At 37.4% G+C, this 27,672-nt stretch overlaps 2 long non-coding RNA genes across 3 annotated transcripts in view; one reads left to right on the top strand and one right to left on the bottom strand.

The window, feature by feature from the left end:
* LOC125262553 overlaps nucleotides 1–27,672 on the top strand; it is a 141,770-nt gene that overhangs the window by 70,978 nt on the left and 43,120 nt on the right. For both annotated transcript variants that reach the window (XR_007183592.1, XR_007183591.1), the window contains one exon: nucleotides 6,482–6,518. This is a non-coding gene — a long non-coding RNA (uncharacterized LOC125262553). The remainder of the gene's footprint in view (nucleotides 1–6,481; nucleotides 6,519–27,672) is intronic.
* Nucleotides 1,773–27,672, bottom strand: part of LOC125262554 — a 39,236-nt gene continuing 13,336 nt past the window's right edge. The window contains exons 2-3 of the long non-coding RNA XR_007183593.1: nucleotides 14,700–14,858; nucleotides 1,773–5,496 (exon numbers count right to left, since the gene is read on the bottom strand). This is a non-coding gene — a long non-coding RNA (uncharacterized LOC125262554). The remainder of the gene's footprint in view (nucleotides 5,497–14,699; nucleotides 14,859–27,672) is intronic.

Below are 27,672 nucleotides of genomic sequence, written 5' to 3'. Positions count from 1 at the left end.
ACTGAAAGTATAATGGAGAAACGGGAGCGATAGAATGGTGCAACAACACAAAAGCAGGACATGAACGTGGTGCGCACGTTCTCAAGCACTCAAAAGAATGAAACCCTCCAAATAATAATTTTGACAACCCCGGGGGGCAGTTAATGTTATGGCAGGGGACCCCATTATACAGACCCCCTCCTTTCTCAAACGCACTGATCTAATTATTGCATGTTAAATGGGCATCTGGTAAATGGTGCATATAATGATGCATTTCCAGTGATCTGCATTAAGTGCGCTCTTGTCCTGCTGCAGGCTTTGACACACAAATTGGCCCTCTCAGGCTCAGCCCGTCCTCCATCATGGCTCCAGGCTGCCGAATAACCCCACTTACGACGTGCCCCAGGTCCTCCGCGCAATTAATGAAGTCAGGCCTTTGATTGATTTAGTCCATAACGCGGCGCTCTCGGGGAATTGAGCGGAGATCATAGAGAAAATGAATTTGGAAAATACATGCGCGAGAACACGTCCTCTCTTGCGGGTGAGTTTATTTGACATTCATATTTATGAAACTGCCAATTTATGATTATTTTTGAAAGCTAATTAACAAGTGAGACTCTTTCTAGCAGTTTGAAATGACCTCTGTTTGGTCGGTTCTAGTGCACTATACTGACCTGGGGCTGATAGTCTCAGTGACCAAAGTACCATTTTTTAGGTTTTGCTGCCAAAATATTTAGTTTTCGGAATGAATTGTGAGTATTTGAATGACCATGCTGATTGACGGTCCTACGAGGCTTATTAACATTGCAAATCAAGAAATATCAAACAAAAAGATTTTGTTTCTCCAATCTGAGCCAAACAGAAATGACAGCGGATATAAATAAGCCCATCTGCAGGACGCAATACACGGCCAGTCTTTAAAGAAACCGTTCGCTCACGCAAATTAAAACATTGCACTTTATTTACAGTCGTTCTAATCATCTGTGTTTACTGTGCAACACAAAAGGGAGAATGTTAAAGAATCTTTACTGAGCTTTTTTCCCCATACAGTGACAGTGACGATGTCTGTGAAGCTCCAGAAATGACAAAAAGCACTTAAAGTCGTCCATTAATGCCATAAGTCCATTATGTAGTACGTCTAGTCATGAAGGTTTTTGTGCTGATGTATAGCGTCATTTATTTAAAAGCAGCACTTCACTTGCAGTCTTTTTAATGATTTGATTCTTTGAAAAAAAATAGAATAATAATTTAAAGCTATTGCAAATGGGGCAATTAGTTTGTGGTCTCTGCTTTTATGTTTTGTGAAATATATATTTTTATAATTTGTTTAGCAAAAACCTAGTGTTCCAACAAAAGCCTGTGGGAAACGTATGGCAAACATTACCACTAATATAAAGCAAAGTTGGCTGCAAGCGTGGCTCTTCTTTGTCCAAGTGCTTTTGGACTTTATAATGTACTGTTTATTTATTTTGGGAGAAACATGATTCTGGATAAACTGAGAATCACAATTTTTTGTTTGAAATAGAGATCATGATTCTAAACAAAACAAAATAACGTAATTTACTAGAGGTTCTGACAAAATATTAAATGCTGCAAAATTAATTTAAAAAATGGGTTTGAATGAATGATTCAATGACTCATTCGTAAAGACTTACTGGATGAATCAGTGTTTTTGAAGGAATCTCTTGAATGAATGATTCAATGACAAATACTTTTTTAACAGTCACTTGTCACCACCTACTGGTGTAATTATGTAAGTGATACAATCTTAATTTAAAGCATCAAGCTACTTTCAAAAGGTGATTCACTCTATTTTGATCACTACCGTAGACATCAGTGTTTATATCTGAACTATAAACTTTTATCTGAGTACTTCTGTGATAATCTGAATTATTGTAAGACAGAAGTAATGATACTGTGTGGTTGAAAAGACTGCTTGTAAAAGCTGTTTCATACCTATACATGACAATGGCTCTCTCTGGATCAGAACACAGATCTGAATGTTCGCTGTGATCGGACTTGTCAAAGGTTTAATAGACGGATCCGAATAGCTGTAATTTAGAAATAAGATGCGGTGTTTGAATCGAGATCGCAATCTTTTAACAATTAATCGTGCAGCTCTAAAGAAACATCTTTAAGACATGACACCCCAGGTTAAATGTTAGTACTGCCCTAGTTGATTGATTACATTAAGAATTGCAAACATTTTTGGTATTACAATTTTTCTGAAATGTTATGTTTAAATATGCAAATTATGCATAATCTCATTAAATATGCTCTAATAAAGGTTCAAAATTCTTATTTTGTTTTGTTAATATTACAGTTAAAGGTTTTCACAGTGGCGATTTTTTTTTTTTTTGATTTTGTACCGATGAAAATTAGCACTTTTGAGCTAACTCAGGTACATTTACATTGTTTTAATGTTTATTAATGTACATTGTCCCCTTTCAAATAAAGAAATAAACATAAACATAAACATATAATACAGAAAACACTGTCAACAGACAGAAAAATACATTTTCACCATGTTTTTAGAAATAAAATGTTATATAAATTTGGTGAATTATACAATATGAACAAACCCCTCAGTAAAAATCTTCAGAATATAGACAGGAATAAAACTGTAAGTTTTGGTGTTTGTAAGTGCTGCTGAAGTGGAGAAAAAACTCTTTAAAGAAATGTATGGAAATTAAAACCTACAGTCGCAAATAGGTAAAGTGCAATAAAATGAACACTTAAAAGTGTAGTTTGCATGTTTTCTGTCCACTAGTCTAAAAGTAGACATGCTGTAGAATCAAAATAGCCCAAAATCTCAAAATTGACCAGTGCATGAAATATCAATGGTTTTGAGTATAGATTCTTACCTTAAATTAGTAAACTATTTGAGTGAAATTAATTTGATGAATTTCACAGTTGAAATGTTCTTGAAGCTCTTTCTAAACGAATGTTCCACATGCTCACTTCTGCATCAGCGTATTTCAGATGAATAATGCTGAGGTGAGGTGTGGACGTCTCTTCTACAGTGGAGTGAACTGACCTTTCCTCGTATCATCGGCAATCATATTATTAACTTTATGAGCCTTGATTTACAGAACATGCCCTGCGCTGATATCTGCTCTAAATGTCATGACAAAGACTCATTAAAAGACCTTTAAACGAGCCTTTAGAGCGCGCCCTGTCTTTGCTTTATTTGTCTGCTGCTTAATTAGAGAGGATCATCCGACACATAAAGAGCACGAACCAACAAATCCCATAATGCAGCTGGAGCCCATTCAGCTGAAACTCTCATATCCATCCATATATGATTACATATGATCAGCCCACACACATCCACGTATTCGTTCTCCTGCTGCTTGAGTGTTTATGAAATATTTTGGCTAATTTGATTTTGTTTTGAGTAATCAGTGAGAGTTTAATAGTGATGGATGCTGTTCACACACAAGTAATATGGTAAAATACCTCAGCAATGGTGTGGAGTGAGAGAAAATAGCCTTTACCAACTAGGTTGAATATTTGCACTTGGTGTAAACAGATATAATGAATTTGAAATAGCATATGACTGCAGCATATTTCTCTTTCTATTTCTATCATATCTTTATTGGAGTGGTATGCTATCCTATAAAGATACAGTCTCTGAATGATCAACATGATCTGATAAACCTGTCACGCTCAATCTCCTCCAGTCCTTCTGTCTCTGATTGATAGTTTAGACTTTTTTAGCAAGTAAAGGTCTTTTAGTATAATTATACAAACGCCCTTCAGCTCGTGTCCTTTTGTTGTGAAATCTGCACTGATTATAAAGTAAACGTGAGAATAACTTTGATATTGTTAGTAATATTTCAACTGGACTGAAGCAGGTTTACTTGATTACTCAAATATGATCATCATCTTTTTAGGAAGGTTTATTTGTTCATCTCTCAATCATCGTTGTATTGCATTGCATTATATGTTTTAAAACTACAGAGCTTTGATCATAAAACTAAGCATTTAAATATCATCTTACTTAGACATATTATTGGCAAATATTTGATATTTAGATGCATTTTAGGCAAGTATATGCTATGCTGTTATAAAGATCTCATTGATTTACATCACAAGCATCAGAATTTCATCACTTTTTGTCCATATAAATATCAGCATCTGCAGAAAATTTAACTCAATTAAAATTGAATCTCTGAATAAAAATCAGTTGTTTTTCTCCATATTTTCACTATATCAGACTGTACGAGCCTTAAAAACCTGATAAAATATGATACTCGACATAAAACACATATGCAAACTTTTTAAATATTTTGTCTAAAGGTTCAGTAAACGGTTCTATTTAAAAAAAAAAAAGATTTTTCTAAATATTATTTTATATTTTACAGGGTTAAAGCTGCACTGCAAAACTTTCACCTCTTTTTCACCATCTGTGGCACATGAAATTATTTTATTTATTTTAAATAAATTGTGCATCGCTCGCTTTACTTCGCTGATGAGTCTGATAGTTCATGGTTGACCCAGGTTTGCCTGTGATCTTCATATGAGAGCATAAATCTACACCAAAAACATTAACATCTCAATAATATCACGTCTGAGTAAGTAAGTAACATATCTAACCTTCCTTGTAGTAGCCAGACCTTTATTTCTTTACTTACAGGCATAAGTACGCAAATACGAAAGACGTAAAACTGAGATTACCTGCCAAATGTGACCCAGATGCTAAAGATATGAATTGTTGCTATATATATATTCTCTTCTCTGACGATGTGTGCGGAGCAACCTGTCACTTGAGATCCGCCAATAGCAAACCATCAAGCCCCGCCCTACATTTGTTCTTGTTTGAGAAGCGTTTCACTCGAGTATATGCACAATAAGGAAGAAAAGACGAGCGCAACTTCCCTTTCATGTTAAAAATGTATAAATATAAGATGATAAAATAGATTTTTATGGTCACAGCAGTATTTATATGGATCTCAGCACATAAATTGACACAAAATACAGATAATAATACTGACTTTGTTGTATATCTGAGCGACCAGGATCACTGCTGCTCAAACATCCACACAAAACTGTTGGAGTGTTTGTTGCATGCTGTCGTTTCTCTCAATGCTCTTGGCTTCATTTATCTTCCATGTGCCTTTAAAATCTGTGCAGGAAAAGTGAATTCATGACATAACAGATGGATGTGGATGAGAGGCCAGTGTCTCCTCCTCTTGATCTGTCCATTTAATGAGACTCGACTGCAGGAGGCCGAGCCGCAGCACCCCAGACCTGCACTCATATGAATGATAAAGCCGGGTTGATGCCCACATGGCTGTTTGTCTCTGAATTACTGATGGATTTCTCAGAACGGATCTGCGTCTCCGTGTGCCGTGCCGTGGTTGGAGTGCTTTATTAGTGTGACTGTGACCTTTCTGCTCGGATCGGGCTGCTGGGATTCAGACTGCGGCTGTGAATTCGCTCGGTTTTATCGGCCGCTACAGAGCGGCAGAAGCGTCCCTTTGTCCCGCCAAAACCGATTAATGAGTCCCGGCGCTTTACAGAAACACACAGAGAAAATATGCATGAAAATCATGGTTAATAATGGAGAAATAATTAGCTGCCATTGAGTGTCGCCACATGAGGCAGCAGAGAGTTAAAAATGCTTTGTTAGTTAAAAGAATAATGTGTTTTATTGTGAATTCTTGCATAAAATGTGATTGAATAATGAGTATAATGAACTTTAGTCTGTTCCTAGATTTAGATAAGTCATATAGACTCTTTTAATGGTCCTTTTTTTGGAGGTTATACAACTGTAAAAAATATTTTCATGATTTGTTATCACAACATTTTTTCTTTTGTCAAATCAACTTAAATAATTAATGTGGTTCAGATAACAATATTTTGAGTTTCTGTTGATTAAACCAATCGCCTTCATTGCATTAACTCAAATTTTTTAATTTCGATGAACTCAATATTTTATGGTAACTTACTTTTTTAAGTTAAACCAAAAATAATATATATATTTTTTTTTTTCTACAGTGTATTAATTTTCTTTTTCTTTTTAAAGATATTAATACTTTTATTGATTGAGGACACACTGAATTGATCAAAAGTGAGACCAAAGTAATTTATAATGTTACAAAAGGTTTCTATTTCTAATAAATGTTGTTATTTTGAACTTTCTATTCATCCAAGAATCCTGAAACATAATATGTGTCATAATTTCCACAAAAATATGGAATAATAATCATCATAAATGTTTCTTGAGCAGCAAATCATCATATTAGAATGATTTCTGAAGGATCATGTGACACTGAAGACTGGAGTAACGATGCTGAAAATTCAGCTTTTATCACAGGATATAAATTACACTTTACTATATATTCACATAGAAAACAGAAATTTTAAATCATAAAAATATTTCACTATTTTTATTGTATTTTTGATCAAATAAATGCAGCCTTTGTGAGCAGAAGAGACTTTTGAATGTTAATGCACTTTTTAACATTTTCTGCTTTTCTGCTTTTGTGTTTCACAGAGAAAATACCAGCATGCCGGTTTGGACCGATGTGACGGTGAGTAAATAATAACAATCTTTATGTTTGGTTGAACTGTTCCTTTAACTATCTGAGTTTCTCTGGTTCTGACGGGACCTTCATCCATCTTGACAGTACCAGTATGTGCGGTTTCGCCCCTACAGCGATTTGGCACAGCTCATTTTTCCCCCCATGAACAGAAATGTCTTCACACTTCTGTGGGGATGATCATCAGCACAATGATCTTGATGCGATTGATTAATGGCTGACATGTCGTCAGAGAGCGAGCGCTCATTGTGCCTCTAATGGACGTATCAGTCACACGTCTGCTGTTCAAATTAGACGTCATTAATTGTGACAGGCGCGGTGACGGTGTCGTGGTGAAGGGCCAAACTGATTAAATGCTTAATTTTGTAAGGACACAAGAAGCAAGAGGCTTTGTTTTGTTTATGTAGTTCGGTGAGCTCATGCATATTTATGAATATTCATGTAGGGTCACCTAAACCCTCTAATCTGGGACATTTTGCATGCTGCTTCTGATATGACATGCTTAAGCGTTAACCCACAATGCTTTGCTGTTTAAAAATCATGATGGCATTTTAAACTCTTAGAAAGAGGAGAATGTCATTGCTCATTTGAGTTTCGTCTTTGTCTTGGATGTTTCTTCTGAAATTCCTCAGAAATGAAAACAGACATAAATGCGCCCCTACACTGGGTTATGCTGGGTTATTTTTTGAACCCAAATGCTGGGTCTACTGGGTCATTTTATTGGGTTATTTTTAATATTTTTTCCAAGTGCTGGGTAGTTTTTGTGTAACTCAGCTGCTGGGCCATTTTACTGTCAATACACTTTAAAAAATGCTGGGTTAAAAACAACCCAAGTTGGGTTAAAAATGGGCAAACTCAGCCAATTGGTTGTTTTAACCCAGCAGTTGGGTTAAAAGTATGTTTGAGTATGTTTGCCCAAACTGCTGCAGTTTTATTTAACTCAACTATTGTTTAAAAATTACTATATGGCTGGCTTAAAATGAACACAAAATAGGTTGGAAATTAAAAAGATTAATTTATAAGATTTAAGATTTATAAGATTTAATTAATAAGATTGGGCATTTAACCCATTCAATGGGTTAAAACAACAAAATCGGCGGGTTAAAACAACCCATTCGCGGTTTTAAAACAGCCCAATTGCTGGGTTAAAACAGCCCAATCGCTGGGTTAAAACAGCCCAATCACGGTTTCAAAACAGCCCAATCGCTGGGTAAAAAAAAAAAAACTTTGCAGGGTTAAAACAGCCCAATCGCGGTATCAAAACAGCCCAATTGCTGGGTTAAAACAGCCCAATCGCGGTATCAAAACAGCCCAATCGCTGGGTTAAAACAGCCCAATCGCGATTTCAAAACAGCCCAGTTGCTGGGTTAAAACAGCCCGATCGCGGTTTCAAAACAGCCCAATTGCTGGGTTAAAACAGCCCAATCGCTGGGTTAAAACAGCCCAATCGCGGTTTCAAAACAGCCCAATTGCTGGGTTAAAACAGCCCAATTGCTGGGTTAAAACAGCACAATCGCGGTTTCAAAACAGCCCAATTGCTGGGTTAAAACAGCCCGATCGCGGTTTCAAAACAGCCCAATTGCTGGGTTAAAACAGCCCGATCGCGGTTTCAAAACAGCCCAATTGCTGGGTTAAAACAGCCCAATTGCTGGGTTAAAACAGCCCAATCGTGGTATCAAAACAGCCCAATTGCTGGGTTAAAACAACCCAATCGCTGGGTTAAAACAGCCCAATCGCGGTTTCAAAACAGCCCAACCGCTGGGTTAAAACAGCCCAATCGTGGTATCAAAACAGCCCAATTGCTGGGTTAAAACAGCCCAATCGCTGGGTTAAAACAGCCCAATCACGGTTTCAAAACAGCCCAATCGCTGGGTTAAAAAAAAAAAACTTTGCTGGGTTAAAACAGCCCAATCGCGGTATCAAAACAGCCCAATTGCTGGGTTAAAACAGCCTGATCGCGGTTTCAAAACAGCTCAATTGCTGGGTTTGTCCATTTTTAACCCAATTTGGGTTGTTTTTAACCCTGCATTTTTTAGAGTGTATAGTAAGTACTTTTAGTTTTTTAATTTTGCTCAGTATTTAAACGTATAATTAAAGTGTAACAAAGACACCTTAAAATAAAGCGTGACCTAAAATGTTTTATGGTTTGTTTAAAAGCAGAGGCTCTGTTCTTTCTATTGCATGTTCAGATATTCATACATCAAAATAATCTGGAGGCTAACAAAGATTTTATGAAAATGATCAAAAATGCTGATGCTGACTGGCAACTTTAAAAAAAACCCAACAAAAAACATTGGCGGGGAAAGAGTTAATTGATTGGCAAATATGAGACATCTGAAGCACCATGTGAGTTCACTTAGGCTTTTTGTTTTTTTTGACAGGAAATGTCTCCCTTTATGTGATAAATAACTGAGCTAGCCCGTTTTCCCACTCTCCAAAGGAGCCTATTGGGTATATTTTGCGTCTGCGGCGTAAAATTGGTACGGCCTCCGTCACGCCAACTTCCTCCGTCCGGCTCGTCCGCCCACGATCACAAAGGCCAGTCAGCCGGCCTGATTTTTGAACAAAAGCGAGAGCTGGATGGCTGAAACGGAGCCTCCACGCTGGGGCTCGGCACGTTCCGGTCCCGTCCGCGGCAGACTGGAGCTGCACACTTCAGTGGCTCCGCTCGCTGATGGCAGCTGACACACGCTGTTATTAAGACACATCAACAGTTGGAGCCGGAGTCGGTGTGGAGATGAGGCGACAATCCTGTTTCTAAACCCCGTCGGGTCCCTCACCTGTCTCTCTGGTGCGGGGCCAAAGCGCCCAGCGTGGGCCCCGTTCTCATCCTAAAGCCGGTCGGCTCCGGTACGCTCCAGTGCACACGGAGGTGCGGCTCTGGAACGGGTCTGGAGACAGCAGGACCGGCAGCTCGTCTCTCCGTCCCGCCTAGAGCGCTGCACATGCCGCCCCAGCAGCGGGGATGAGCCGAAGCAAGATGCTGATTCTTGCATCCGACCTCAAAAAAAACAGCAGCGTTTTTATGTTATTGTCCCGCAGCTTTTGGTAGCAGTCATCAGTTTGTCCGGCACACGGTCAGCAGATTATTTGGAGTGAATCCAAAGCTGTTTTGTTAAAGTGCCGTCTGAACGAGCAGATGCTTGTATCGCGGAAGCCGTCGCTCCGAAAATGATGCTTATGAAGGAAGTTGCCATTTCCCCTCTCAAGCGCCATAAATTATCCAGCATGTAAACAACTGCTCTTATCGCATTCATAATGAGGATGACACGCGTTGCAGAGACTGCCGGCATCAATAAGCGTGATTAAAATGCATAAATCTATGGAACAGGGACGTTAATAAGATCAGTCAAACACTTCGCTCCGATGATCAGAGTGCATGTGTCACGCTAACATGAGGAACGGTGTCAGAACGGCCTTGTGGGATGCTTCAGATCATCTCTCTTTCTTCTGATGGGTCTTTCTGAACATCAGAGGGAGTTCAATGTGGCCAGAATCATGAAGTGAGTACATGATCAGTTTAAGGAAGTCATTTAGTTTTTTTTATTACTTTCCCATTGCCACATATACACTAAAGTTTGGAATAATTAATGTTTTTGAAAGAGTCACCAAGTCTGCATTTATTTAATCAAAAAATACAGTAAAAATAGTGAAATATTTTTATGATTTAAAATAGCTGTTTTCTATGTGAATATATAGTAAAGTGTAATTTATTCGTGTGATCAAAGCTGAATTTTCAGCATCATTACTCCAGTCTTCAGTGTCACATGATCCTTCAGAAATCATTCTAATACGATTATTATCAATGTTGAAAACAGTTCATATTTTTGTGAAACTGATACATTTTATTTTTCAGGATTCTTTGATGAATAGAAAGTTCAAAAGAACAGCATTTATTTGAAATAGAATCTTTGAATGTAACATTATAAATGTCTTTACAGTCACTTTTGATCAATTTAATGCATCCTTGATGAATAAAAGTATTTATTTTTTTAATCTTACTCCAAACTTTTGAATGGTGGTGTATGACAGTTTCCACAAAAAATATTAAGCAGCAAAAATATGTTTTTTGAGCAGCAAATCATCATATTAGAATGATTTCTGAAGGATCATGTGACACTGAAGACTGGAGTAATGATGCTGAAAATTCAGCTTTGATCACAGAATAAATTACACTTTACTATATATTCACATAGAAATCAGTTCTTTGAAATTGTAAAAATATTTCACTATTTTTACTGTAGTTTTGATCAAATAAATGCAGTCTTGGTGAGCAGAAGAAACTTCTTTTAAAAACATTAAAAATCACAATTATTCCAAATTTTTGACTGCTAGTTTTTGCCATTGATTTCAGATATCTGAATTGGAATAATCTGGAAAAATCTGATTGGACTTGTGCGCGTGTGTTTACTGATCATGTGATCCTGGATTCATATAGAAAAGTAATTAGCTGAAGATCTCTAAATTCACACAACGAATATCAAAAGGAAACGCATTGTGTTTTTATCAGCGCCGCACAGAAGACGGCATGAAGCTTCGCCACAACAGTCTATGACTGAGAAGAGAAGTGTGTGATGTTATCGAGATAGCATTTGTACTGTAAATGGCAGTGACGTCCTGCTCACTTCACACTGGATCTCAGCCTTATCTCTCTCAGCAAACAAACAAAGTTGACACGGATTTCAGTCCTTCCGCCGGGAATGGTTTGGGAAGAGCTCTGCGCTGAAGGTCACCTCTGAAGTACCTGAACCTCTCGGGCACGGCCGAATCCATCACCTGGCATTGCGATGGAAATGGGAGGCTTTTTTTCCCCCCCGCTGTCCGACACTACATCAGCCAGAGCCGCTTGGGACTCAGGTGTGCTTCCCTCACGGTGAATAATTGACCTGACGCCAGAGGAACGGAGAGGTCGTCTCCTCCAATGACAGAGAGGACACCCTAAATCCTGCTTCCACAGTCCTGAGCCGGAGGAGCGGAGAATCAATAATGACGCTGGTGTTCAGAAGTATGTTTTGCATATTGCATATCCGAACACCAGACTCCATAATTCCAGTTTGCATGGAAACACGTGAACGTTTGTGGTTTCGTTCATTCTGGCTTCATCAAACAGTTTGGTAAAATCACAATTATTCCAAACTTTATGCCGGTATATCAGCACTACAGCTGGCATCCCACAGAATCCCAGCGTCCGGCCGAATGTTGCGATGGCAGTCGGGTGTCATTCACGCCCCGTCGCTTCAGTCGTCTGTGTGATCCAAGAGAGAGAGCGAGATCACATTCGCTGCTTTTCTCCGCACAGAAATGCTAATTAGCTCGAGAATAGGATCGGTGTTAAAACTGAGCCCTTTTCATTTCCCAGCTATTTTCCCCATGTGACGTTTTACAGAGAAAAAAAAACATCATGTGCTGTAAAAATCTGGAGATAATAAATATTTGGCAACACTTTATGACAAGGTGAACTAACAATGAACAATACTACTACAGCATTAATGTTAATCTCAACATTTACTAATACATTTTTAAGGTCAAATGTTGTAACGTTAGTTAATGCACTGTGAACTTCAACATAAAAAATGCTGTAAAAATTAGGGGTGTGACGAGACATGAGATATTTTTAAGAAATCCTCAGTGATGAAATACTTGACTAGAAAAATAAAACTGAAATGTTTGAACTAATCATCTTGTAATGATTGTCATTTCAGTTCTACTTTCTGAGTACGAATTATCACATGCAGTAAAAGACAACAATACTGAAGCACTGCAAAAGGTTTTGCCACAAACTCACCTGACTGGCTTCTCTTTGCATTGCATGCCGCTATTGAAATTGCAATCTCGCGTTTTACTTTCGCTTTCGATTTCGCAATCACATGTACTCTGTGAATAGGGAGCGCTGGTGCTGAGTGTGAATTCTACAAGATAACACATTTATCAGATGCTTTTAGGCTCTGTTGTGCAACGAATCCTCCGCCATGGTCTCGTCAGTCATCTCGTCACTGAACTCTGATTCCCGCGGCGTGACGGACGACTGATCGTTTTGGATGGGATTGAAATGACCGTTATCCAACTGAATTAATTGTTTTTATTTCTATAAAATGCAAAACGACAGTGGTGGCGTATTATAAACGTCAATGGCACATTCTAACCTAATTTCACCCTCACACTTCGTCATGGCAAAATCACGAGAAATAATCACATTTTAATCTCGCGAGATCTTGTCACACCCCTAGATTGCTCATTGTTAGTTCATTTCAGTTAATAATGTTTAAAAATGAGAATTTATTGTAAAGTGTTACCAATTATCCATGCTTATCCGGTCGTTGTAAATGTTCATGGCATGAGATGGAAAGATCAGCATCGTAATCGGGTTTTGTGGCCCAAAGATGATTATCCAGGCCTCTCTGATGATTTTATTAATCTTTATGATGTTTAATTACCTGCCGTCCTCATGAATCTGTGTCCCATTTAGTACTGGAATGTTTCAATCACATATTTTACTGAAAAAGATGATTTTCATACAGAATATACATGACTTTTGTTTCTTGCAACCTTACATGAATACATCTTTATGTTAGGATTAATATAGAATATTAATATTAACTAATATCTGCCCTGTGCGTACTGTATCGCCAAAGTGACATACTTGCATTCAAGGTATCTTAATATATATATATATATACACTATATATCTAAACCTATAAAACATTACACTATAAACTTTTGTCTTACAAAACTTTTTTAAACTTTCACATGGAGTTTTGTTTTTCAAAAACAAAACAAAGCTCAGCAAACTTTTCTTTTAGAGTTACAGGCTTATAAATCACAAACTACTTCATCTGAAACATTAATAATCCTGATGTTTTGCTCACAATTATAATTCCGCCCTCTGTAAGTAATCTGTAGTGTTCAGTATTAATATCAGTCGTCTACAGGACTGATGTCACTCGCTCTTCTGAGGAACGCGGCCAACTCTCCAATCAAAGCTAATGAGTCTGAACTCAAACAACGAGAACATCGCAGTCGTGAGGACAGTAATGAATAAACGCTCGTATGGGTGGCGTAAAATTACATATTGGTTCTGTGTGGACCGAGACTGATCTTCACTCGTGCTGGACGTCCATTATGTGCCGAACATTGAGAGTTTGACGCTTAGTGTTAAATACAACAACCTTCCGACAAATCTATAGAAGATGCTATACATGCAAACTAGAGGAACTTAACTTGAAGCACTTCAGAGCAAGTATGAGGTTCACAAAAAACATAAACATGCAAATTATGAGAGTTTTTTGACATCAAAAAGTGTAAAAAAAAAACCCTAGTGAGCATATAGAGATATTTTTACCCGGTCTGAACCTTCAAAGTCCTGATGTAGCTGATTCAGTCGAATATTATGGTTTATTCAGACATTCATCTACATGCATCTTATTTACACCGTGCAATGCTGTTCAGATACAGTGTGCAGTAGAAAGATATAGAGTTGTTATTGGTAACTTAAAACTATTATCAAATGATTTTTGGAAGCTGAACTATTAAACATAAATACTTAAACAGGAAATAGAAATGTTTTTGAGTAATTGAAATAAAAGTGCTAAAATTACTAAAACTAAATCTGAAATAAAGCCTTATAGAACTTATAGAAAAAAAACAACTAATAAGAACAAAAGCATGTAACAAAATTACAAAAATTTTAGCTAAAATTAAAATGAAAACTGAACATTTAAAGATAAAAGCTAATTAAAAATATTAATAAATCAATATCAATCAATAAATGAAGCTGAAATAAAATAAAACATAAATATTAGATGAAAAATTTAAATGTAAAATAGAAATTGTTGCCATGGCAACTAACTTGAAATAAGTTATTACTAAAATTACAAAAATTTAAATTAAAATTAAATATAAAAAAACAACTAATAATGATAAAAAAATAATAAAAGTTAATTTAAAATATTAATAAATAAATATTAACAAATACAGTACAATATATATAAAAATGAAAATAAAAAAAAAACAGAATAAAAGCAATGCGTTATTTGTACTTTTTTGCACTCAGTTTTTCCAGGTGACACTCATGATGTGGAATGATGGGAAAAATGACAAGCGTCATCATCAATTGTATTAATGCGAGACTCTGTCTGGAGATCGCAGCAGTCAATAGAAATGATGTTACGTTACCCATGGTGCTTTTCAAGGGGAGCGTAATTGGAGGCGACTGTGATTGTGACTGATGTTCCCGCTGACCGTTTCTGACCCCACTGATGATATGTGGCCACATTCACAGTTGTTCTCCTGCATCTCCATCATGTGTCCGGCGCTCCACCTACGACAGTTTCACTGCAGAGACAAAGATTTTTTGTGAACATCATTTGGCAAATTAAATCAGTCGCTGTGGGAGTCTGTGCGCAACATGCTTTCTTTTTAAACGCAGGCTGAATTCATTCTCACTGACTGTGTGCGTCTTCTGACTCTTTAATGCATTTCCATTTATATATTCTGACACGCTAATGCAGGGATCTTAATGCGCTGTCATACATCAGCTGACAATCATCCCATATTCAGGCATTTGTCTTTGCCGCGTCAGAAATTCATTACAGCACTCGAGGTGGAGGGATGTCTAGTGTAATTATATTACTTTGAGACGACGCACACGTCATGGTGAACGCGAATGTGTACGACTGCAAAGCGAATGTTACGCACTTAATGTTTTCAAACAGAAAATACAGCTGCAAGCGAAACCACTCAAGACCAGAGTCGAAGATGGAAAACATGAAGCTGATCGGATCACTTCCATCATTATTATACCTGGCAAATCTGTGCAATGCAATGCATTTATTCAGCTAATCCAAAATGTGAAATGCTGTTCAGGAATTATTGCATTTTAGTAAAATAGGCATGCATTACTGACCGGCTGATTATTGATGACATGCATGTCAAATTTGCTACAGCTCAAGTGAAAAACCTTGAACTAGTTCACAAATGTGAAAATGCTGGGAAAAATCCAAGGTGGAAATTAATTGGATGTAAAGTAGTTTCTAATATTCAGTTTATCAGAAATTGAATTTTGCATGACAGGAAGAAGAATTTACTGATTGCAATTCAAAGAGATTCAACACAGTTGATGGATTCTGTGTTCTTCCACTCTGATCCATAACTGTTTATTTATCAATATGATCAAATATATAAAACTAAATGCAAATTTCCATAAGTGGCATATTGTAACATTCAGACAAGGCTTGGTCAAGCCAACATTCAAATATTGTTTTGATAAACTTTGCCTTTCTCTAAAATGGACAAACCCAGCGAATTGGGTTGTTTTAACTCAGCGATTGGGTTGTTTTAACCCAGCGATTGGGTTGTTTTAACTCAGCGATTGGGTTGTTTTAACCCAGCGATTGTGTTTTTTGGGTTGTTTTAACCCAGCAAATTGATTGTTTTAACCCAGCAAATGGGTTGTTTTAACCCAGCGATTGGGTTGTTTTAACTCAGCGAATTGGGTTGTTTTAACCCAGCGAATTGGGTTGTTTTAACTCAGCAATTGGGTTGTTTTAACCCAGCGAATGGGCTGTTTTAACTCAGCAATTGGGTTGTTTTAACCCAGCGATTGTGTTTTTTGGGTTGTTTTAACCCAGCAAATTGATTGTTTTAACCCAGCAAATGGGTTGTTTTAACCCAGCGATTGGGTTGTTTTAACTCAGCGATTGGGTTGTTTTAACCCAGCATTTTTTAGAGTGTATTTTTACTGTATTTTTGATCAAATAAATGCAGCCTTGGTGAGCAGAAGAGACTCTTGCAAAAACATTAAAAAAATATTAATTATTCATAATTTTTGACTGGTACTGTAGCTCTAGTGAAGAAGGGCTCATATTGTCTTCAGAGGCAGCACAACTTCTCGGTGGCCGAACTTGAGGGAAAAATTGAATTGGCACATTGTAAATTCATTTAATCTGGGCCAAAGTATTATCTGGTTTAGTCATGAAGCCAGTTTGTGGATTTTCTCAAGTTTGAGGCCTCCGTCGTCTTAGTCCCGTCCACTGGGACGGAGCGTGCAAAATCCTGCCACCGATCCGGGCAGCATGTGAAGGAATGGGTGGATAATAAATAATAGAGCAGATGAACGAGTGAAAATCATCTGGACTTGTGATAAATGAGCTTCTGCTCGTCCAAAATGGTGTTTTATTAGCTAATGGATTAGAGGTCCAGTCCTGCGGTGCTGGTCCACTTGCATATTGATGATTTTCTCCATGCACTCACTCATATTGTAGCATATGGCTTTATGATGGAGTGCTGTGATCATCTGTATGGGAACGTTTCCCACTGAACTCGTTCTACATATCAAATGATTTCTAGCAGCGATTAATATCACCCGTGAGAATATTCACTCTCTGATGGTCCAAACACACCCGCTGAGATGATCAGAAGACGCCGAGAGTTTGATTCAGTGACACTGAGAGCTACTGTACCTGTGCCATCCATTATTAAACACTGGGAATTAAGGTGATAAAACTGAGGAATAAAATAATTTGCTGTAATTCAGACTTCTGGTAAAAATAAATGATGGAAATATAACTTTCAGAAATTAGTGTTTCTACAGTGGAGTTTGGAAGACTGTGTTACAGGAATATTCACATGCTGTCGAAAATGTGCTGGCCAATAAACAGTGACACTTGTTAATCATCCATCCATTGAGCAATCCATCCATCCGTCCATCCATCCATCCATCCCTCCATCAGTCCGTCCATCATCCATCCATCCATCGAGCAATCCATCCATCCATCCATCCATCCATCCATCCATTGAGCAATCCATCCATCCGTCCATCCATCCATCCATCAGTCCGTCCATCATCCATCCATCCATCCATTGAGCAATCCATCCATCCGTCCATCCATCCATCCATCGGGCAATCCATCCATCCATCAGTCCATCCATTGAGCAATCCATCCATCCATCAGTCCATCCATTGAGCAATCCATCCGTCCATCCATCCATCCATCGGGCAATCCATCCATCCATCAGTCCATCCATCATCCATCCATCCATCGAGCAATCCATCCATCCGTCCATCCATCCATCCATCCATCCATCCATCCATCCATCAGTCCGTCCATCATCCATCCATCCATCGAGCAATCCATCCATCCATCCATCCATCCATTGAGCAATCCATCCATCCGTCCATCCATCCATCCATCGGGCAATCCATCCATCCATCAGTCCATCCATTGAGCAATCCATCCGTCCATCCATCCATCCATCGGGCAATCCATCCATCCATCAGTCCATCCATTGAGCAATCCATCCGTCCATCCATCCATCCATCGGGCAATCCATCCATCCATCAGTCCATCCATCATCCATCCATCCATCGAGCAATCCATCCATCCGTCCATCCATCCATCCATCCATCCATCCATCCATCCATCAGTCCGTCCATCATCCATCCATCCATCGAGCAATCCATCCATCCATCCATCCATCCATTGAGCAATCCATCCATCCGTCCATCCATCCATCCATCGGGCAATCCATCCATCCATCAGTCCATCCATTGAGCAATCCATCCGTCCATCCATCCATCCATCGGGCAATCCATCCATCCATCAGTCCATCCATCATCCATCCATCCATTGAGCAATCCATCCATCCGTCCATCCATCCATCCATCCCTCCATCAGTCCGTCCATCATCCATCCATCCATCGAGCAATCCATCCATCCATCCATCCATCCATCCATTGAGCAATCCATCCATCCGTCCATCCATCCATCCATCAGTCCGTCCATCATCCATCCATCCATCGAGCAATCCATCCATCCATCCATCCATCCATTGAGCAATCCATCCATCCGTCCATCCATCCATCCATCCATCGGGCAATCCATCCATCATCAGTCCATCCATTGAGCATCATCCGTCCATCCATCCATCCATCGGGCAATCCATCCATCCATCAGTCCATCCATCCATCCATCCATCGAGCAATCCATCCATCCGTCCATCCATCCATCCATCCATCCATCCATCCATCCATCGAGCAATCCATCCATCCATCAGTCCGTCCATCATCCGTCCATCCATCCATCCATCGGGCAATCCATCCATCCATCGGGCAATCCATCCATCCATCGGGCAATCCATCCATCCATCCATCCATCCATTGAGCAATCCATCCATCCGTCCATCCATTGAGCAATCCATCCGTCCATCCATCCATCCATCAGTCCGTCCATCATCCGTCCATCCATCCATCCATCGGGCAATCCATCCATCCATCCATCCATCCATTGGCAATCCATCCATCCGTCCATCCATCCATCCATCAGTCCGTCCATCATCCATCCATCCATCGAGCAATCCATCCATCCGTCCATCCATCCATCCATCCATCCATCCATCAGTCCGTCCATCATCCATCCATCCATTGAGCATTCCATCCATCCATCCATCCATCCATCCATCCATCGGGCAATCCATCCATCCATCAGTCCATCCATTGAGCAATCCATCCATCCGTCCATCCATCCATCCATCCATCCATCCATCCATCGGGCAATCCATCCATCCATCAGCCCATCCATCATCCATCCATCGGGCAATCCATCCATCCGTCCATCCATCCATCCATCCATGGGCAATCATCCATCCGTCCATCCATCCATCCATCCATCGGGCAATCCATCCATCCATCAGTCCATCCATCATCCATCGGACAATCCATCCATCCATAAGTCCATCCATTGAGCAATCCATCCATCCGTCCATCCATCCATCCATCGGGCAATCCATCCATCCATCAGTCCATCCATCATCCATCCATCGGGCAATCCATCCATCCGTCCATCCATCCATCCATCCATCGGGCAATCCATCCATCCATCAGTCCATCCATCCATCCATCCATCGGGCAATCCATCCATCCATCAGTCCATCCATCATCCATCCATCCATTGAGCAATCCATCCATCCGTTAATACATCCATCCATCCATCGAGCAATCCATCCATCCATCAGTCCGTCCATCATCCATCCGTCCATCCATCCATCCATCGGGCAATCCATCCATCCATCGGGCATCCATCCATTCATCCATCCATCATCCATCCATCCATCCATCCATCTCTCTGTCTGTAAAATGTTTAAAAACTTTCAAACTGAAAGGCTTTTTATACATTTTTCAAAACTTTCAAAAAAGGCTTTGTCATGCCAGCATTTCACAGTTTCTTGATAAACTGCTTTTCTAGTTAAAAATTACAGTTTTATGAACTTTACTTCCCAGAAACTTGGATTGCAGATCGTCCAATCAGAATGTAGCCACATTATAAGTAGTGTGATGATGAATTTGTTCAGATCTTTCTCCAGTCGTCCCTTCATTACAACCTCCTGCTCGCTTAAAATAAAACACAGTGCATTCATTGATAGCAAAGAGCAATGGGCCTGTGCTTTAGATCCGAGATATCCATTAAACATTGCTGTTTGGTTAATTATACGTCCATAGTGCAAATAAAAGTGCAGCAGTAATGGAAAATCATTCATCTGTATTGTAATGCAGATGCTTAGGGCGACTCGTCTTTAAACTGAATTCTGAGGCTCCACAAAAGTGCCAGAGTCCCATCGATCTTATGCAGAGGAAAATAAATAGCGAGGCCACGGCAACTCTCTATTTTAGTTGTTCTGACAGAGACGACATGCAGGAAAACATGTCTTTTTAATGGAATGGGTTTATCTTCCTGTGCGTTTGCAGTGCTCTCTGCCTGAGTGCACTCCGACTGTATTGGATTATTGGAGAGGAGAGACGTGTGTGTGTGTGTGTGTATGTATATATGTGTGTGATTGTATATGTGTGTGTGTGTGTGTGTGAGGTTAGACTCTTCCTGCTCTGAATATTAGCCTCAGTAATGGCAGGTATTATTTTCTGTCTGTCTGCAGCTGTATTCCCACCTGTCTCTCTTCACTAGAGATGCGGCTAATTGATAAGCAGGATAAACACATTTACAATTCCGATGGCAAAAGGCCAGTGTCTCATTTCCATAAAAGTGCAAGAGAAGAAAACATCTGGTGCTACTGTAGATGCTGTGACGAGCTTTATGACAATGAAATCTGAAGGAATATTATCTAATATTAATGCAGACTATCTGTTGACCTCACACCTGTGAATGCAAACAAGGTTTGGGTTAGCGGTCAGTATACCGTGTGTGACGCGAGGGATTTGATCATGTGTGTGAAATGATGATCATTACAGAACTTTTTTAATATATTCTTGCAGACTTCATCTGTCAGTCATCGTTTAAAGTCATCTTTGAAGTTTAAAGTAATTTGAAAAGCTTGTTAAAGTTAAAAGCAGTTTTAAAATGGATTTAATAGTCTGAAGTTTGAAAGCTTTAAGTATTTAGTACTTTTAAAAGCTTAAAGTTTTACACAATTTTAAGAATGAAGTAGATTTATTGACTTGAAGTTTGAAGGTTTTTAAGTTTAAAAGCCCGAAGTTTGAAGATTTTAAGTTTAAAATAAAAGCTTAAAGTATAAAGTAGATTAATACTGAAGTACATTTAATAGCTTGAAGATTTAAGATTTTAAGTTTAAAGTAGTTTTAAAAGCTTGAAGTTTTAGGCAGTTTTAGGATTGAAGCAGATTTAATAGCTTGTAGTTTAAAGGTTTTAAGTTTAAAGTAGTCTTAAAAGTTTTGAAATTTGAAGCAGTTTTAAGTTTGAAGTAGTTTTAAAAGTTTTGAAGTTTGAAGCAGTTTTAATTTTAAAGTAGTTTTAAAAGCTTTGAAGTTTGAAGCAGTTGTAAGTTTTAAGTAATTTAATAGCTTGTAATTTGAAGGTTTTAAGTTAAAAAGTAGTTTTAAAAGCTTGAAATGTGAAGCAGTTTTAAGTTTAAAGTAGTTTTAAATTCTTGAAATGTGAAGCAGTTTTAAGTTTAAAGTAAATTTAATAGCCTGATATTTTAAGATTTAAGGCTGAAGTAGTTTTAAAAGCTTGAAGTTTTAGGCAGTTTTAGGATTGAAGCAGATTCAATAGCTTGTAGTTTAAAGGTTTTAAGTTTAAAGTAGTATTAAAAGCTTTGAAGTTTGAAGCAGTTTTAATTTTAAAGTAGTTATAAAAGCTTGAAGTCTGAAGCAGTTTTAAGATTAAAGCAGGTTTTCTAGCCTGAAGTTCAAAGGTTTTAAGTTTAAAGTAGTTTTAAAAGCTTTGAAGTTTGAAGCAGTTTTAAGTTTTAAGTAGATTTAATAGCTTGAAATTTGAAGGTTTTACGTTAAACAGTAGTTTTAAAAGCTTGAAATTTAAAGGTTTTAAGTTTAAAGTAGTTTTAAATGCTTGAAATGTGAAGCAGTTTTAAGTTTAAAGTAGATTTAATAGCCTGAAATTTTAAGATTTTAAGGCTGAAGTAGTTTTAAAAGCTTAAAGTTTGAAACAGTTTTAAGACTGAAGTAGATTTATTAACTTGAAGTTGGGAGGTTTTAAGTTTAAAAGCTTGAAGTTTAAAGGTTTAAGTTTAAAGTAGTTTTAAAAGCTTAAAGTTTGAAACAGTTTTAAGACTGAAGTAGATTTATTAACTTAAAGTTGGGAGGTTTTAAGTTTAAAAGCTTGAATTTTGAAGGTTTAAGTTTAAAGTAGTTTTAAAAGCTTGAAGTTTAAAGTAGTTTTAAGTTTTAATTAGATTTTAAATTTGAAGCAGTTTTAAGATTTAAGTAGATTTAATAGCTTGAAGTTTGAAGGTTTAAGCATAAATCAGTTTTAAAAGCTTGAAGTTTGAAACAGTCAAGAATGAAGATAGATGTCATGCAGTCTATCAATCAAACAGGTTGCTATGTGGTTGCTAGGATGTTCTGGGTGGTTGCTAGAGTGTTGCTATGCAATTGCAAGCATGTTTCAGTTATACATGTTGGCAGCATGTCCTATGCTAGTCGCTGAGCTGTTAGCGATAGATAGATTCAAAACAAATAAAGTGACATTTCCCAAACTCTCGTAACCCTGCTAGTCTCTGCCGCCACACGTCCAGCACGTTTGCTGTTTAGGCCACATTAGTGATGCATGTTGTTCTTCTAACGGTTTACTGCAGCGGAATGTTCGAATGTGACACAGCCCACACGGTTTCCAAGGATACAGTTCTTGAGAAAAGAGCCGATAACAAACCTCCATCTGTTCCGCTGTATTCATCACACATGCCCACGACCCATTTCCCCCAAAACTTCATCTGCCAACTCGCAGTTCATTAGTGAATACTGCAAGCATCAGTTAAAACTTCTCTACACCACTACATTGTGCTGCATCATTAATCATTGTCTCTTCCAGAGCGCTCGGCTTCTGCCTGCCAGAGATCATCAGAAACCCACTGGACGATTTTACCACTACAATCCTCATTATTCAGGGGCTGGAAACCCAAATGCCACAGTGAAATGGTTTCCTTAAACCTCTGATTAATACCAGACCTGTATTGAGTTCTGCCACAGACCTGCTAATAGATCATCTTAGAATAACTGCAGGTGGGCGGCTGTTTAACAGCGTTTACACTCACCTAAAGCCATATATACTAGCAAATCTCAGCTGTCAATTTTTTTTTATTTCGTCATATTGTAACCATATTATCGTATCTTTCTTTATATAAAGTTGGAAACATACAGTACACTCACGTAAAGCGATATTATAATATATAGCAAATCACTGTCGATTTATTTATTTCTGCGCAAATTGTAACTATGTTATCGTACAGTTCTTTATATAAAGTTTGATATATAAGTATGTCCAACTTTATTCACATATAAACAGTTTATTCACATAAAGCGATTTATACTATATGGCAAATCTCAACTGACGATTTTGTCGCACATTGTTACTATATCATCGTACAGCTCTTTATATAAAATTGGATATATAAGTATGTCAAAAGTAAAGCGTTATATACTAGCAAATCTCAACTGTCTTTTTTTTTTTTTTTTTTTTGTCGCAAATTGTAACCATATTGTTGTACAGTACTTTATATAAAGTTGGATATATAAAAATGCCTAAATTTATCCGTATACAATACAGTATGTTCACATAAAGCGATATATACTAGCAAATCTCAAATGACAATTTTTTTTAATTTTGTCACAAATTGTAACTATATTATTGACAGTTCATTATATAGAGTTAGATATTTAGGAATTTCCAAATTTATCCTTATACAATACAGTATGTTCATGTGAAGCGATAAATACTAGCAAATCTTTTTTTTTATTTCATCACACAACCATATTATCGTAAAGTTCTTTATATAAAGTTGTACATATAAGAATGTCCAAATGTATCCGTATACATACAGTACATTCACGTAAAGTGATATATACTATAGAGCAAATCACATCTGTCGATTTATTTACTTTTTCGCAAATTGTAACTATATTATCATACAGTTCTTTATATAAAATTTGATAAATAAGTATGTCCAACTTTATTCGCATACATACAGTATGTTCACATAAAGCAATTAATACTAAATGGCAAATCTCAACGGACGATCTTTTTAAATTTTGTCGCAAATTGTAACTATATCATCATACAGCTCTTTATATAAAATTGGATATATAAGTATGTCCAAAGTAATGCCATATATACTAGCAAATCTCAGCTGTCAATTTCTTTAATTTCGTCATATTGTAACCATATTATCGTACAGTTCTTTATATAAAGTTGGATATAGAAGAATATCCAAATTTATCAGTATACATACAGTTTGTTCACGTAAAGCGATTTATACTATATGGCAAATCTCAACTGTCGATTTTTTTATTTCGTCACAAATTGTAACTATATTATCATTCAGTTCTTTATGTAAAATTTGATATATTAGTATGTCCAACTTTATTCGCTTGCATACAGTATGTTCACGTAAAGTGATATATACTAGCAAATTTCAACTATTGACTTTTTAAATTTTGTCGCAAATTGTAACCATATTATCGTAAATTCCTTTTTATAAAGTTGGATATATAAAAATGTGCAAATTTATCTGTATACATACAGTACACTCACATAAAGCGATTTCTACTATATGGCAAATCTCAGCTGATGATTTTTTTTGTCGCAAATTGTAACTATATCATCATGCAGCTCTTTATATAAAATTGGATATATAAGTATGTTCAAAGTAATACTATATAGCAAATCTTAACTGTTTGATTGCTTGTACATCGCAAAATGTAACTATATTATCGCCCAGCTCTTTATTTAATGTTTTTGAATGTTCAAATATATCTGTATACGTAAAGCAATATATACTAAATAGCAACTCTCAGCTGTCAATTTTTTTTATTTCATCACAAATTGTAACCATATTATTGTACAGTTAATAAGGATATATAAGAATGTCCAGATTTATCCGTATATCCGGGGGGATTGTTCTCCCTCCAAATTTTTCTAAATTTATCCTTTACAATATATTAAATTGAATAGTTTAAATGAAAATTGTGACATTAGAGTGTTTTTATTTTCAAGTTTGATAATCTGCTAATCTTTTCAGTTGCATGTGTATCTTTTGTTTACGGTGTGATTCACTTATAGATTATATGTTATAGAGTGAGTCGTATTTTCTCTGACCTTTTTTAGCTTGTTCTTCAGCAGTCTGCTTCTGTCTTAATTGATTCACTCCCACCGGATCTCATTTGAGAGTTGATAAATCATATATGCTGGCAGTTTTAGATTGAGAACATGTGGCTCGAGGTCTAACAGCAGCGAGGAATGAGAGACAGCGGCTCTGATCTGATGTATAAAGACAGACTGAACTGACTGAGCTGTCGTGTGGCAGAAGATGCTGCTCTTTTGTGATTTGTTTTTTTTCTAGTATATTTTGTATGGGTGTTTTTTTTTCTGAAGACTCATACAAGGGTGAAAGTGTGACATTTCAGTTTTTTTTAGCATATTTTATATGTCTTTATTTCATTTCATTTTATTTTGGAGGCAGATTTTTTTATTGTTGTTATTTTATCGTTTTTTTATTTTATTTTGTTTTATTATTTTATTTTATTTTATTGGAGGCTTATGAAAGTGAAACATTTCAGTTTTTGTATACTTTGTATGCTTGTTATTTTTATTTTATTTTTATTTACTTATTTTATTTTAATTTATTTGATATATACTTCTCATAAAAGTGTGCAACATTTAATTTTTTTTGCATATTTTTTATATTTTATTTTATTTATTTTAGAGGCTTATAAAAGTGTGAAAGTGTGACATTTCAGTTTTGGCAAATTTTTAATTGTTGATATTTTATTTCATCCTATATTTTGTTGCATATTTTATTTTATTATTTTGTTTTATTTTATTTTATTTTATTTTGTAATCTTATGAAAAAGTGTGGCACATTTCATTTTTTTTTTTTTTTTGTATATTTTGTATGGTTGTTATTTTTATTTCATTTCGTTTATTTTACTTTAGTTTATTTTGAAGGCTCAAAAAAGTGTGAAAGTGTGACACATTTATTTTTTTCATGTCTGAAACTCAAACGGGACGATTAAATACTGAAATGTTTTAATTATTCATTAGAAGTTCGTATTGAGATTACGATCCATTTTCAGTTCGTTTTACTGTTTCTCTCAGCAAATGGTTGGTGTTTGCTGGTGTGATGTTGTTGTGTTTGTGTTGAAACACAATCTGTTTCTCGTCTCAATCCAAACCTGGTGTCAGTGTGGAGCTGCCGGGGTGACAGGTTGTTTCTTCAAGCTCCAATAAACATCAGAATCAAAGCAGAAAACCTGCTCATATGTTTCTATCAGAAGTTTGTTTTCAGTTGCCAGTATCTGCAGTGATTTTTCTAGTGTATTTTGTATGGCTGTTTATTTTGTTTTGTTTTTGGGGGCTTAAAAAGTGTGAAAGTGTGGGTCATTTTATTTATTTATTTATTGTGTATTTTGTATAGGTGTTTGTTTTATTTTATTTTATTTTATTTTATTTTATTGATCATTTTCCTGCACCTCTGGAGCCACATGACATTTACATCTAAACCAAAACTGAATCTGTATCTGAAAGTGGAGATGAATGTGAATGCCAATGGTTATTTCTCTCCAGACATTATTGACTTCATTTGTGAAAATGTGTGTTTCCGAGCATAAATACCCATGCGTAGAGTCGCAGCTCTTGTAATTGTCCTGTTGTGTTTCAGCGTTACAGAGGCCGTCACGGTTCAGTCCTTCAGCCGTTTCGTCATTATTCTAAAGCTGGTCATTATGCCAACCATCTGCTCCACATTCAGAGGCGAGATGCAGCTCTTGTCGTCTTTCTGCTGATGCCGTCTTATCAGTCAGGCCCTGGAGCCCATCCAGAGAGAAACACTTCAGGATTCAAGGCTCTCAGGAGCTTTGGACAGAAACTCTGCTGGAATCTTACAGTAATGCAGCAGACGCCGGTGTTTTTACACCACTGATGAGGAACATAATGCATCGAGTCTGTGTTTATGAATGTCAGAGGCAGCTCAGTATTGTTCATTAGTTCATATACAGTATGTTCACATTGCGTTTCAAGTTGGGATGGATCTCTTTTATCTTGAGGTAAACAGAAGGAGAACAAGAAAGAGATCTCGTTGGAAAGGGCGGTTCAGGTCAAGTGCATTGCATTGTGGGAAACAGCTTTTCTATAATTAACGTGCCGTTTGTTTTCAGATTTCGGTTTGGTTTACGCAGATCGAGTGTGAGTTTACAGTGACGCGTTTAGCTCTTAATTTCAGCCTGGAGCTGTTCTCAGACTGGCGTTCTGGAGTCGAGCGATGTGCTCCACAAATTCCTCCATCTGCGTTTGTGTCTTTCTCAGCCGTATCCCCCCGTGTGCCGGGGTCGGGCCTGATCCGCTCGGTCTGTCGCTCAGTGTCGGCTGTGACGGCGCTCCTTCCCACAGCCCTGAGCTGATGCCGCACGTTTCCTCCGCCGCACAATCGATAGTCACCCTCCGGGGCTCAGAGAGGAAGATCAAAGATCCCGCTCAACGTTTCTGACAAAGTCTCTCTCTCTCTCTCTCTCTCTCTGAATCCTGTGTGTTTTGTTGAACTTTTGAAGTGCTCCACATTCTGCCACTGCAAAGCCTCCTGTTTCCCCCCAAAATGGAACTTGAACTAATCAGAAATGTCAGAGCAGAAATGTAAAACATCATTATCTGGCCTCTTTTAAACACATTTTACT

The sequence above is a fragment of the Megalobrama amblycephala genome, linkage group LG2 (genome assembly GCF_018812025.1).
Source record: "Megalobrama amblycephala isolate DHTTF-2021 linkage group LG2, ASM1881202v1, whole genome shotgun sequence".
NCBI lineage: Eukaryota > Metazoa > Chordata > Actinopteri > Cypriniformes > Xenocyprididae > Megalobrama > Megalobrama amblycephala.
This window is presented reverse-complemented; position numbering and strand designations above follow the sequence as displayed.